This window comes from Triturus cristatus, chromosome 1_2 (genome assembly GCF_964204655.1).
Source record: "Triturus cristatus chromosome 1_2, aTriCri1.1, whole genome shotgun sequence".
Lineage (NCBI taxonomy): Eukaryota > Metazoa > Chordata > Amphibia > Caudata > Salamandridae > Triturus > Triturus cristatus.
This window is the reverse complement of record NC_140580.1, coordinates 43,649,737-43,662,017: the sequence shown is the minus strand read 5'-3', so window position 1 is coordinate 43,662,017 and position 12,281 is coordinate 43,649,737. Positions and strand designations below refer to the sequence as shown.

The 12,281-nt window shown below is 43.8% G+C and overlaps 1 protein-coding gene across 2 annotated transcripts in view; it reads left to right on the top strand.

The window, feature by feature from the left end:
- Nucleotides 1-12,281, top strand: part of ZNF219 (zinc finger protein 219) — a 294,632-nt gene that overhangs the window by 24,090 nt on the left and 258,261 nt on the right. Inside the window, exon 2 of one of the 2 annotated variants that reach the window (XM_085600693.1) lies at nucleotides 7,928-8,129. The exons of the other annotated variant lie outside the window; for it this stretch is intronic. The gene's annotated coding sequence lies outside the window, so the exon portion shown is untranslated. The remainder of the gene's footprint in view (nucleotides 1-7,927; nucleotides 8,130-12,281) is intronic. 2 annotated transcript variants of the gene reach the window in all.

Genomic DNA, 12,281 nt, shown 5'->3' with positions numbered 1-12,281 from the left:
GAGTTGTGGACATCATCAGCCATGGATTCAACATCAACAAGTCAACTGGAGTAGTCTTTCTGGATGTAGCCAAAGCATTCGACCGAGTATGGCATGAGGGACTGCTTTGCAAACTTATCAAGCTCAAGTTTCCAAGCTACCTGATTAAACTGCTGTCTAGCTACTTGTCAAAACGGACCTTTCACGTGGCGGTACGAGACGAATGCTCAACGCCACGCCCAATCCTTGCTGGAGTGCCTCAGGGATCAATCCTAGGACCATTCCTCTTTAACATATTCACAAACGACATCCCCACGGACCTAAAGAAGACTGATCTGGCTCCTTACGCCGATGATGCAGCAGTCATCTCCCAATCCTTCAGCGAACAGGAAGTGGCTAAGAACCTTGAGTCATCACTCAGCAGACTCTCCGAATGGTACAGCGACTGGCAGATCACCCTGAACACTAGCAAAACCACAGCAACACTATTCACCAGGAAGCTGAACAGAAAACACCCAGCGATCCTCCTCAATGGGGATGAGATCAAATGGGAAAACAGCAGCTCCTACCTGGGGGTGACTCTGGACTCTAAACTCACATGGAGACACCACATAGAGAAGACCTGCCAGAAAGCAGCAACAAAACTGTCTGCACTATACCCACTCCTGAAGACCAAGTCGATGCCCTTGCAGAGCAAGGTGCGAGTAATCACCGCAATAATTCGGCCAACCATGACGTACACTGCACCAGTTTGGAGTGGCAAAAGCCCGCAAATTCGGAAAGACATGCAGAGACTACAGAGCAGGGCCTTACGGATTGCAGCAGGTGCTCCACTCTTCACAAGAACAGCAGACCTCCACAGAGACCTAGGCATTGAGATGTTAGACAACCATCTCCGCAAACTCAACAGGACATTCTACAAAGGACTGGATCAAAAAGATAACCCACTGATCAGGAAACTTGCAGACATTTCTACAAACCCATTTGACCGCTACCCGAGGCCCATCGAAGCACTAAACTTGTGAAACTGAAACAGCAACACAGCATCCAAAAACCCATCACTGCCTGAGGGAATTTCGCCCCGGCAGGTACCCAAAACTCATCACTGTCAGAAGGCAACCGCCGCGGCAGCCATCAAAAGCTCATCACCGCCAGAAGACATTTGGCAGACGAATACAAGACTCTGCGACTAAACTTGCTGACACTTCCGCAACCCAAAATTGACCGCAACCCGCGGCCTATCACAGCGCTGACCTTGTGATCCACCCTCTACTGTGACAAAGTGTCACACATCAATAAGACAACCTAAACAGCGACTAAAAAAACTCAAAATGAATGTGGAGTAATGAGGCTATCGCCTCGGTATCCAAAAACTCACCAATGTCAGATGGAATCTGACCGGCGAAAACAAGACACACGGACAAGTACAGCTTCCGTTCGCTGGCCACTAGCTAGTGTCCTTCGACTGGCTACACACTCTGAAGGTACTTTTTCTTTTATTTGTTATTGAGCACCCCATACAAGTGCATATGCAGGCCGTCTTCTCTCCTCCCTGGCTTGTTAACCACCAACCCCCACCCTCCAGCATTTTTTTTTTAATGAACCATCCGCTGTTTTTAACCCTCCATGTCCTCTGTTCTTTTAACCCCCCTCACATCCTCACTCCTGTCCATGAAGGTATTGGAATCCTTTACATGGACACCATTTACATTACACATAGACACAATAATTTTGTGGGGTTTTTTCTATTACACGTGGGGATTATGTGATTTGCCCAGTATGTTGAGCCGACGCCGAGACTCGAATCTGCTTCCCCAGTTTCAAGAAGGAGACACCAGTAAGAACCACCCGAAAACAAAAGGGGGCAGCTTTCTTTTAATAACTTTTCTATGGGTATTATGTCCATTCCCGCCCCCAAATTGGTACATTTACCCTCATTTACCTCACTCGTCTGTTCTGTGACTGAGCATGATGAGGGCATTCCCAAAACCATTGTGCCTTTTATTCCCGCCACTTCAAATAAATGTATTATCCTATATAAATTTTTTGGCAGTTTTTATTTATTCCATTGCTTCTGGCTACTGCTTTATCTGTATGAAACACTAATTTGATTTGCTCTTTTTGATAACCATTTGCTATGTTGAATTTTAAGTGGTTAAATACTTTACCTTTTAAGCAACCACTGGCAGTAAGCATATTCTGTCTTGAGAAACTTTATGGAAGTCCTGCAAATGTTAATTCTCTGAACTATGTTTAGGATCACAGAGCATATTTTGATATGTTTTATTTACTAAATGGGCATTTTAAAGGCAGGAATTTTAGAAGAGGGTTTAAGGCTTGCACCCTGCTTAGCTGCCTAGTGCTACAGTTCTCAAGAGGGGTTGAGTGTATCACCATAAGTGAACTCGGGTTCCAACCTTCCTGCTTTTGGACATGAGCACTATTTGCATTAGGCATAGACACTCATTTCTTTTTAATCGATTACATGTGGTGGTGGTGGGGCGTGTGGCTGTTAAGTGAATTGGCCAGGATTGCAGGATGTTGAGCCGATGCCCAGACTTGAACCCAGTTTTAAGGTCTGCAGCTCTGCCTTCGACATGCATTTGTTTTGTTACCCCTTTGCCCCCTCCATTGTTTTTAACAACCCCCCCTGCTTTTAAAATACCATCTCCTCCTCCAGCTCTCTGTTGATTTACCCAACCATGCTCTCCATGCAGAAATAAAACCTCTTAATAAAAAAGCGCTTAAGCTCATAATCCAAAAGTCAATATTCCCTGAATACTCCAGAACGATAGTAATACAAGCATTGACAAAGCTAATAGATCTCGCATAGGCGCGACCTATTGGCTTTGTCAATGCTTGTTATATGTTTGCAGCTGTTATGTAGAAGAATGATAGCGCTGTAATTCAGTTGTCAAAAACGTTCTTTGTGTAGTAGGAAGGTAATAGCTTTTAAAATTATTTGTACTATTTTTGATGTTTGTAAGCATAATTTTCAGATGCATTTTTTTGTTTTCATTTTCATGATCACAAATATTGTGAAGTTGTTGGTTTATTTTTTTTCCATGTGTGCAATATTGTTGCAGGCGTGCTGTGTTTATGTTTGTTTTTGTAACATAACCTGATTTATGCCTGTATGTGGATGTAGGTGAAGTTGCCGATGCCAACACAGAATTTGGCATTGTGTTTTCTCTACTATTTGAGATCATTTGTCAATGTTCGGTTTTGGAGCACAGCAAAACTTCAGACGTTGGGGTGTATGTCGTAGGTATTTCAATTGGGTTTGCCAAAGCATGGCCTCCACTCATGTTACCTTTGGTTTGATGTCAGCCAACATCTGTGTTTGTCCCCTTTTCTAACACCGCATTAGTTGTGGAGTGTATGTGAATATGGTAGGTTTTAGAATTAGGCTTTCCCACCCCGAGTTAATAGATGGCTTTGCCTCGGAGTTGCGACAGTTAATGTTGGCTAACATTAATGATAAATGTAGAAAGCTCACCCGCCACTGCTCCTGCACTTTTGTTCTTTGTAAACATTATCAGTTGTTTGTGCATGTTCAAAAGTATTTGTTATATAAACAGCTGTAGCATATATGCACTGAACACTTGTTTTTTGTTTTTTAGCTACAAAATGGTAGAATAGCAATACACCAAACAAAGAAATGGGACCCAGTGGAGGAAGCACTTTGTGTCTGCCAACACTGATATAGTTTTGTTTAGCTTTTTGTGATATCTGCGCAGCTAACGTCCCCTGTGATAAATTCCTATGGGTTTGCCCGTCGCGCCCACCCCATTAAAAACGTTTGCCCAGTTGACCAGTCTTCAACAAATTTGGCAAGCCAGTAAGTTGAACTTTGAAATTTTCTGCAACTTGATCAAGGGTGGATAATGTTATTAAACATGCCAAAATGGTTTTTCCAATGGAGTGAAGTCCTATGTGTGAGGCAAATGCGTCGCTGTAATCTGTTTAGTTTCACCTGTTGCCACACTGGATATTAACACAGATAATCTCTGTCCATCCCAGTTCTACAGTAGGAACACCACCTGCAGTTAGGCCCCTCCCTGAACTCCATGTCATTCCCCACTGCTGAGCTCACTCTGAAAGTATTTTTGTTTGCAGAGCCAGTGTCTAAGTGATTATATAGCCATATATGTATTGTACTCTTATTGCATATTGTTGAGGTGAAGGATTTATCTACACCCCAAGCCCTCGACTCCTCTTCCTAACTAATGTTCCGTTTCTGCTCTGTGTCTTTCCTGTCGCCCTCATTTTCTTGTGTGGATGGTCTTCAACTTTTGCTTCACCAAAACTGTTCTGAACATGGATAACCCTCAGAAGACACTGATCCGTCCCGGTTGAGGCACCGAAGTGCGTTTGCGGATAGAAAGCAAGTTATTTTGTGGGAGTGCCGTGGATGGAAGAAAGTGGCCTATATCGGCACTATTTTGATAACATCAGCGGCGATTGAAGCTGTGCCTATTCGTAACTTGAATTGAAAAGTAGGGCTAAATAGGATGCAAAAGAATTAGTTTTTTAGTGAGTGTATGAATTGAGAGCTTGTGAGTGCTACTTGGAAAATGTTTTAGTGTTGTGCTTGCATGGCAGAGAATTCTCCAGCTATGTCGAATCTAGCATGTTGATATGCCTAGTTGTAGTAGGTGGGTATCTGCCCGCAACTGCACAACTCATTAACCACACGCTGCAGACACAACATCTAACAGTATACTTTAGACATAACTTTAAGGACATATCCATATAGATCTATCACTGAGTTGGGCACCACCATGCTCGCAGCAGCACTGTCCATCATGAACTGCATACACCCGAAGACATTAACATAATTCCGAACATTAATTGCATATGCGGGCTGTATTGAATTGATTCAGGATCGGCCAAAATTGCAATTCATTGGCTATTAAAGAATCAAAAGCTCTCTAACTTCAACTGTCTTGCAGACTCCCATTCACACACTCTCGCTCTCTCTTTTTCTTTTCTGTCAGGCATTGGCATACCTATCATGATAAAAGATGCATGAGTTGTACTGTACCACCCTCCTTTCTCACCCATCAAACTCCAAGAGCATTCAGTCAGCTCATTGAAGTTGCACGTTTATCTAAGTTAGAAGTATAAACAGTCACATTACTGATAGCAGAGCTTCGAAAGCTGTATCGGTCTCTGATCTGCAGTGGAAACCTTAGATCTGCTCGGAAAGTAAACATCTGACTACCAAAAGCGCTGCAGTACAGCTTGTGCGCTATACATATGTGAATAACATACTATTAGATGCCTTCAAATTTCTTTTTTGCTTCACCTGTAGATGTTTTATTCCTCAACTTCCGTTAGGTTAACCTACATAGGTAAAGATTCACATGCTGCTGATGCTATTTGATTACGTTTTCAAGAGCACACTAACTCTGACAGGGCAACAGGAATGTGGTTTACGAAATTGTAAACTCTGATTTAGGAAAACATACACTCCTTGTAAGTAATATGTCTTTATTCTATCCACCCACAGATTAGAGAAACACACAGTAACTGCCCAATGTACTCAGTCCCTCACTAGGGGTGCACTACTATCTAAATGCTTAGGAATGCGGGTGATGCTGTCCTCGGTTGTAGGTCTGATGCTCTTGGAGGAATAGGCAAAGAGACAGAAAAGGAAAACCTGAAGGTGATGGCGAGGTAGCCTAGGCCCCACCTCAGATGTAGGCTGAACTTTGGGAAGTCAAGATGTGGAAATGGTAGGGCAGGTAGGGAACAATAACACCAAAGCTGAAGGTAGGTTTCCTAGGCAGGTATCGAAGGGTAAAGGTCAATGTATTTGAACTATCCGAAACAATGGCAAATCATACATAGATGAAAGCAGCAGTTCAACAATGCAAGATTCACATTTGCCTTCCAGTGTGGATGACCTTTACTCACAATTGATACGGGCCCTTTATGGCATGCAGATTGAATCGGATGACAGACTCTTAATCTGTACTTGGTGAAGGCCAGCATTGCAGGACCATATGCGAAGTAACACATGCCGGTTACGGTCACCAGTAATCTTCAGGTTTTGAAGAAGGTGTGCAGTAGCATTCTAGTCACTGCTGTCCCTGCGAGATCCCATTTTTAGGTTTTGCCTACCAGGCAGAACAAGCAGTCTGTTTGCGAAAAGACCTATTGTCAAATTACAGTGAGGTTAGAGCCTGCCTATTGCTTACCATTGGTTGGCTTTATTGTCACTCTCATTTGCTTGCTTTTTATTAATCAGCTTATGTGCTTTCCTTTATCATCTTGTTTTTGTTCCTCCCCTGTAGCATGGTCTCATTACTTGTGTCCTTCCACTGCTTACTTTTTGTGAACTACTTTTTTCTTTTGGTTAAGCACTCCAAGAGAGTGCATGTGTTTTCCAACTGTCTCCTTCATGTATCCCCCACCCCTCTGCTGCGCTCCATGTTGCTGTCTCCCGCTCAGGTGTTTCACCCCTTCCCCCCCCTCAGTGTAGTGATTGCACTCATGTGCTTCTCCCCCCCTCCACATTGCTGTCTCACCTGTTTGCTTCTTACCCCAGCTCACGTTCTTCTCTCTAGCCTGTGTGTACGTCCTGCATTTTGCTTCTGCTCCCCTAACCACTGTGTTGCTTCTCTCCCTCCTCCCTCTTCCACCCTCCCCCCCTCCCCCCCCAGCATTAATTCCCCGAGCCCAATTGTTTTCCCCTCCCCTGATGTTCCTTCTGCAAACCTCACCTCCTCATTCATCGCAACTTTTTTTATTATTATTATTTTCTATTCAGCCATGCTGCACAACATCGGAGATACTGTAAAATTTTGCCAAAAACATTGGCAAAGCCAGTAGGTCAAAAAGACGTGGCCTGTTGGCTTTACCAATACTTGTTCCCTGTGTACCCTTAAGGTTTCTGGATTAGCAAGATGAGACAAGCTGCCATGCCTACAAAGTTGTCTATCTTCTTATGATGGGATCTCAACAAGTACGAAAGTAGGAGGCATAAAGACAGACTTTATGTAGTTCCTACACCAGAGAACAGGGGGGAACTGGATATATGTTCCTTAAGGGGCCAGTCAGGGGAAACAATTGGAATAAGTTATCGAATGTTATGGTACAGGCCAGGACCAGTCATGAGTTCCAGCCACGAGTCCCAGCCACGACATGTAGACTTGCACTGCAGTTCACATGGAGCAGGTTTGACTACGTTGCAGTAACGAATCACCACATATACCCTCATGTAAAAAAATATATTTTGATGCTTTTATAATACACTATTGCACAGTCTTGCATCCTTTGGGTGGCTTCGTTGGTATTCACGTCCTATACTTTCTTTGACCGGCGGCCTTGCTTCAAGGGTGATATTCCAAAGCTTTTACCCCTGCTCGTCCTTTTGTGAAACATGTTCATGTGGTGCAGCTTTTATTGGTGCAGCAGGTGCAGCGGTACCAGGGCCCAGAGGCCTGGGGGCCTAATTCCTTCCTTGCACTAGGGTACATAACACACATTAATGTCATTTTAGTGGACTGTCGTCCTCATTTACATTTACGAAGTGCTGGCCTAGCGGAACTATTAAGGGTGTCTTCTTTTTTAAACGGCAGTGATGTAACACTCCAAGTTTAGCTTTTGTATTTTTTAGACTACTGATCCTTGATGCACAGCACATACATTGCAGTAAGTGTCGAATCCTTTTATTTTAAGCTGCATTTTTGTTCTTGTGGTTTGTTGATACATGGAATTCCTTGCACACGCAAAACCGATTCGGGGTCCTTATATAAACATTCTGTTTCTCTGTTTACTTCGCCGCATTACACATTAACTTTTCTTAAAATCAAAAATCGGTTTCTGGCATTGCCCTCAGTCACCGTGGACAGTCCTTTACATACACAGTAAGTCTCTACGTTTGTTCTCTGCCGGTTTTCAACGAATAAAGTTTGTCTTAATGTTCACTTCTCCCCAGGAGGCTCAAGACTTCGAGGCTACAGATGTTCTCGACGTAGAAGCCAAGTAAAAGCCTCCTGAAGGCCTGGTAGAACTGGATTCATGCCTCATCCTAAAAGAGAAAAGGCCTTAAAGAGCACTGGACTTCAGCCCTGAGGAACATGTTTATAAAGCAACTTGCATGATACAGGCAAAGGTGGCATGAGGCGAGAGGGTACCAGGTTAATTTTGTTCAATTACAGTTGCAGCCTTCTAGAGGGGTTGTATATCAGAATACTGTTAACAAGAATATCAGCTGACAGAAATATTGTATCTTAAATATTACTTACAAAAATGTCATACATTTGGATGTTGAGTTTTTTTTTATTTACTCAAATATAGGTGATCATATTTAGGCTAAAATATTTCTATTAGATTATATATTGGTTGATATTCGGGTATCATATCGTCGGGAGGATATCCTTAAACTAGAATAAGATAGAATAGGTAGGGAAGAGAAAGCATGTAGCAGTATCGCACTGTAATAGCCCCACCAATAATTGGAAAAAGCGTATTCATAAACACCCCGGTAACCTGGGTGAGCTGTGGATGCAACAAAGAAAATGGTATATATGCCTTCACCATTTTGCAGCCATTGCTTAGGTCGGGGGCCTCAGAAACTGTATCAAATCTGAAACAATGTTGGGAGTTGATCTTTTACCTTGTAGATCACTCTGTCATGGGTAGGGCGTCCAGGAGTCCTGCATTTGCTGGGCAGTCTTGCTTTTCACTGTCTGTCTTGCAAAATGTCAGTACAATTACTAAGTTTCCTGGTTTTCAGAGAATTCTCCTGAATGCAGAGAGCCATGTGTTTTTCACGTTTTCCAGTGCAGATTCAGTTAGCAGCCCCTAACAGGTAGCACGTTTGCAAACTCAGATGATATTGTGTGTAAAGGTTGCATTTATTTCCTCAAAGTGCTGCATTGTCTATGTTTTCTATGTTGATGAGCACTGTCAATTAAGTCATTCTGTGCCCCTCGGTCGATGCAAATTTGTAATATTACTTCTGCTTTTGGGAAACGTCCCTGTTTTTGTTTTTCAAAATCTGGTCACCATTCTAAGGGAATGCATCCCTGTCAACTGAGACAACCCATTCCTCTTACAGATGCACATAATCAAACCTTAATTGTCTCCAAACACAGAGATTTACCACTGCAAGAGAGCTCCTTCCATGCTCTTTTAGTTTCAGGCATCTCCATACATCATGTGGTAGTACCACTGCTGCAGAGCTTATATTCCGGCAGAATTGCATTCCACAGATGGACATGACCACAGGGCGCTTACTATGTTGCAGTTCAGACTGCTGAAGCTGCAACATGAAAAATCTTTAGTTATTTATTTTCATTCGTTTTAATGTACAACAACTTCAGGTACAGTATAGAATACCATATCTTACAATAAATCGTATACGGTTTCCTACATGGCAAGTTGGATATAATAATGTTAACCTCTAGAAAGAGTGACTCGTATAACCTCGGAACATTGCCTTCCATATCGTGCATTAAATTACGCTTAGTAGGTAGTCCTACTAACTTCCCCAGTTTTTGGCATGTTTTTATTTTTACAACCTGTGTCTTGTTAAACCCGTTCTTCTGTTATGGCACAAAGTCAATCGGTCTGATCCATTAGCCCATTGTGGGGGCTAATTCAGCACAACAGTGTTTGTCAGTATCTCTTTTAGTAATCAACAAGCCCATGCCAACAAGTGTTCTGTTGTACCGTGGGCCACCCCATTGACCCATAATTCACGTACTATCATTTTCGGTTCTAACAATCTTTCTACCCAACACTTTCTCCAACATAATAATTTTAATAGCTATTTGTGGACATTCCCAAATCATATGGAAATAAGTGTCCAGTGCTGTCTTGCATCGTTGACAGCAGGGTTTAGGAGAACGGCCTATTTTCCACAAGTGGAGCGGGTAATAAAACCTGTAGAACATTTTAAATTGAATCATTTTGAGCCAGGAGGATATTGCTAGAGTTTTTGCTGCCACTTTGGCTTCTACTCACTCGTCATTGTCTATGTGTCAACTTCCCATTTTGCTTTCAAGGCCAAAATGGAGTCTGGGAAATTAACCACGAGGGACGGCTATAATCTCAAAATGCCTTTTTTCACCCAGTTTCTCCATCACCAATGTGGCTTTCAAAGGTTTACTCACTGATATTGTCACTAGCTTGGTTCGATATCGGTCCAAAGCCTGTCTCTCAACTGTAGGTAGTGGTAATACTTTTATTTGTGCAACAGGTAGTTGAAAAGAGGGGCTAGAACCTTCTTAAGCCATTGTAGTCACCCCCAGAGAGTTGTAGCTTGATGAAGCTGGCAATGTTCGCTTTGGATTTGTCAATCAGTGAGCGCATGTTAAGTTCATGACACCTATCCCTATTGATGTGAGGATACGATACTTGGGTTCTCTAGAATCGGATACACGCCCACTAATGGATGAGATAGATTCAGCCTCCATTCTGCAACCCAACGGAATGGACATTACAATCAAAACTAAGTGAGACTAATCAAGAATAGTGTGCTTGCTTTTCATTTAAAAAAAAAAAATTACACATTGTATATACATACATATATATTGTGACTGTATATACATACATTTCCAAGAAGCTACTACTGTCCAGATTAGCTAATTTCTTGTGTTAGAAAATATTGGAGAGCCAAGGCTGGCCACCTGTGAGGACGACCCGGGGCTTACAATCACAACTATCGCCCAAGCCCCAACCGAGACCGTGTGGATACCTTCCCGCGTTGAGGATGACGAAATGCCCCCATCGGAACTAACTCACGGCTTCTCCTTCCCACAGGAGTGAGCCTGTAACCCGGAAGTCGAGAGTCCCAAAGGAGGCGGAGCGGATATCCCGCCCCAACAATCGGCTACGCTGGGCCGAGGTCACGAGCGTCAGAAAAGCGGAGCGGAGACCGCATCTGGGGTCTCAGCGGAAGGAAAGCATCCAGAAGGGGAAGACACGGACGAGTGGAGAGATGCCGAGACGCCGCCCAACATCGCTGCAAGCACTGGAGCTGAAACCACAGAGGAAGAAGACGGCGAGGGTCCCTGAGACTGGTGGACAGATGACTGGTGGAGCCCGGAAAATGCACAAGCCGCCACAACTCTGCAGAGTTGTGGCTTTTAGCGGTACGTGGCGGGACAAAGGGGACGGAGGGAGGGAAACAGCTGATACAACAAAGGAGAACACACGGGAAGGTCATTCTGGTGACGGGTGTTCGGTACTTTTTTCCGTTTCTGTACTCTTACCTCCCCTGTCTTGCTCCCAAGTATCCTTGGCCCAAATGCTAGCTAAAGAGTAAAACGAGCACTATAAAACTCTACCACAAGAACCCACCAGTCGGGTTAAACTCCCCACCTCATTCTACCCTCCTTTCTGGTCGTCTTCATCTAAGCCCTTTTTTTTTTCTCTTATAACTGCACGTGATTAGGTGACGGTGCAAAACTACGTAGGACACACTACTGACCGCCACTTTTTATTTTTTTGTTTGTTTTCGAGAGAATACCGGGACTCCAGCTGCCTTTCACAAGAAGCACCAGAGCCGATTTGATCTCCGACCCCAAAACAAGAGAAGGACTATTATATAAACCCTGTGCTGGAACAGACATTCGGAATATCATTATTTTTTTGGGAGAACTTTACGAATCCTCTGAAATCTCATGTACAAGCCCAAATAAAAAAACTCATAATTAACCCTATACGGCCTCCCCGCTTCCATTTCCGACCAGCCCTCCGACATTTGGTGTCAGAAGTGGGATCGGAGGAAATGGAGGCCGTGGTAAAAAAAGATGGCGGAGGGACAGGACCGCCTCGAAGATAATGGCTCGCTTTTTAGAGACGGCTGAAGCAGAGAGGGAAGCTCTCCATAAGACTCTCACAGAACAAAGCCACAATCAGGAAACCACTATAGGAAAATTAGCAGAAGCACTGGGGCGACCCCGGGGGTATACGGCCCCTCCCTCAGTAGTGGTCCAGAAGAACGTACAGGGAGAGGATCCAGACTTCTTCCTCTCCAATTTTGAGCGGATGGCAAGGGCCGCTCAATGGACAGAGGACTGCTGGGGACAATATCTTGGTCCCCTTCTCAGTGTGGATCTCCAGGCTGCTTACCAAGCCGCCAACCCCCTCGGAACCACGCCCTATCCGGATATCAAACGGTGTATTCTAGAGCGCATGGGTGTAGACGAAGAAACATACAGGATCCGCCTCCGTAATATACGCGAAGGACCCCAGGAAAACCCCAGAGCACTTTGTTACCGTATCCGTGATACAGCTGACCGTTGGTTGAAACCTCTTACCTCCACCAAAGAAACTATACT